The sequence below is a fragment of the Orycteropus afer genome, unplaced genomic scaffold (genome assembly GCF_000298275.1).
Source record: "Orycteropus afer afer isolate SDZICR_OR568_19922 unplaced genomic scaffold, OryAfe1.0 scaffold00268, whole genome shotgun sequence".
Taxonomy (NCBI): domain Eukaryota; kingdom Metazoa; phylum Chordata; class Mammalia; order Tubulidentata; family Orycteropodidae; genus Orycteropus; species Orycteropus afer.
This window is the reverse complement of record NW_006921855.1, coordinates 1,190,295-1,193,091: the sequence shown is the minus strand read 5'-3', so window position 1 is coordinate 1,193,091 and position 2,797 is coordinate 1,190,295.

Below are 2,797 nucleotides of genomic sequence, written 5' to 3'. Positions count from 1 at the left end.
TTATCTTCTGTGTCTGTGTTAATTGGTTTCCCTTTTCTTTGTTGAAGAGGGTCTGTGCAGTCCTTCTGCCTAGTCCGCCATCTTGCCGGAACTCCCCTCACTCTATATATTTTTAAAAAACCAAACTCACTGCCATCTAGTGGATTCTGAGTCTTAGCAACCCCCATTGGGTTTCTGAGGCTGTAAATCTTTAGGAAAGTAGATTGCTCCATCTTCCTTCTGTGGAGCAGCTTGTGTGTTTGAACCACTGACATTCTGGTTAGCAGACAATTGCCTTATCTGCTACGCTGATCACACACCACTTTTCTATATGAAAGGACAGAAAAAAAAAAAAAGAAAGAAACGAGCAAAAAATAAAAACCCTGCTTGGAATCTGGTGATTACTTTAAAATAAAATGATGAAAAATCATTCATTTATTCATTCACTTTAAATTTATAAGTATTTATGTATCAACCACTCTGTTAAAGGAGAAGAAAAGAAACATGTCTCTGCCCTCTTGGGAAGATAGACATTAATCTAATAAGGAAATAGGTACATACATCTTTACAGATAGTGATAAATTTTATTAGTAAGCATCATGAGAAAGTTGCCCAGTGATTTCTTTATATTTAAACTTAAACCTGAAGTGAAGTAGCTAGCCATGGTGAAAGAGCAGTTTAGACAAAAGGAATAAGTTTTGCTAAGGCCTTGAGGCAAAAAAGATTTTGGTTTGAGGAACTGGAAAATGACCTATATAGCTAGAGCACGGTGAGAGGGAAAGTAGGGGATGAGGTCAAAGAATGGAAAGAGGGCAGAGTGTGCAGGGCTTTGTGTACTATGGTAAGATGTTGGATTTTATTTTATGTGAAATAGGAAGCCATTAAAATGTTTTACCGTGGGAAGTGATATGATCTGATTTATATTTTAAGAAGATCACTCTGGCAGTCGTAGAGAATAGACTGTTGAGGCTAAGAGTTTCTTAAATTAAGGACACAAATTCAGAGTCTATTGCTATATTCTGGATAAAAAGTATTGTGGCTTGAACCTGTGCGGTGACAGTAGAGACAGAGATAAATAACAAGATTAATATATATTCTGGAGAGACAACAGAGAGGACTTTTGAATGCTGCTGATCCAGGGAAAGTGGCCTGTGCAGGGGGTGATCTTGCTTACTCACTCTGAAAAGTCATTATTTCACAGCTTTCTTACTGACAGAGCCCTATTAACCTTCTTTAGATTGAAGTTTAAGAAAAGAAAAAAGAAAGTGAGTATAGAAGGACAGAGCACAGGCAGAAAGCTATGGAGAAAACTCTGGTCTTCCTTAGTCAGAGGGAAATTCGGATGGATCAAAATGAGAGTGGCTTAATTTTTACCATTCATCCTGTTTTTTGATGATTTACTATTTCACAATAATTTACTCCAGAAACAATAGGGTTGTTATGTAAAAGAAGAAAAAAATGCTATTTAAAAAACCATTAATCATTTGTTGACTTAATGTAACAGAATACCTGACTAACGACGTTATTAGGAGCTTGTTTTTTGGACATAGTAAATCTGAGGGGAGAAAGCTACCGGTATTAGTTCAGTGGTTCAACAACATCAAGGCTGGTATCTATGATTTATTTTGCCTTTCCCTCATCATACTGGAAACAGAATTCTTTTCTTGGTTTGGTTTGAACGGCAATAATCCATCAATATCCTTTTTAATGATCATTGCATTTTAAAGCAAAGAGAAGGGCAAGAATACTTATTGGGTAGGCAAATGACAAGAGTTCTCTATACTGGTCTAGATTTATTACTCCGTGATAGTTTAGATTCTACAAACAGATGACAAATTATTTCAGAAGTTAGTAGCAATAAGTTATTGATCTTAATGACAATTTTAAAATAATTTCACCTGTTATTAATGTAGAAAATATATTTGGGTATTAATTAATGAATTCATTTAGTAAATATTTGAGCATAGCACTGTTAGGTTTTATGAGAAATATAAAAACATGATATACGTTCTCTGCTTTCAAGAAACTTCTAAACAATAATAATTCCTGGTATTATACTTCTAGCTTACAAAAATCTTTCACAGGCATTATTTCTTAGGAAATTTTGGAGAGGAATTTTTTTCTCTGGTGAAGAAACTGAGAGTACCAGGCCCTATTGACCTCTACCCATATTCCTTTGGCCTGTACCACTTCAGTGTTCTCAGCAGATTTCCAGTTGCTAGTATCTGCATTTCTTTGCCTGAGAGCTTTCTCCCAAGCTGTGAAAATCAGCTCTGTTCCTGGGTGGTCAGGGCAATTTGGAAGTGTCCGAGAATTAAGAACCTCCCACACAAGCAGTTCTGCAATCAACAACTGATGAGTTTTTGTATACTGATATTCCAACTGTCTTATTTCTCAGAAGAGATAACTTTGAGATATGTGTTTCATACGATTTCCCAGTTTTGCCCTGGGATTACACTCCCATCCTTGTCAGCGGTAGCTGGGTTGGTAATTTATTCTTTATTGACTGCTTTCCCTCTTTGCTTCATTTCCTCACCTCCTACCCTTGTTTCCTGCATCCTTCAGATAAACTACCTACACTCAAATCCTTTTCTCAGGGTTGTAGTAGGTATTTCTAAAATATTTAAGGTAGAGGATGAAATTGTAAATGTCACCTTTATATTTACATGGTGTTTGGTTACCTAGTGCCATTCTGGGGTGCTCTGGTGGCATAGTGCCTAAGGCATTTGGAGGTTCAAACCCAGCCACTCCTCGGAAGGAAGGTTGGGCAATTTACTTCTGTAGTGATACTGCTTTGGAAACCCAGAGGGGTCGCTAT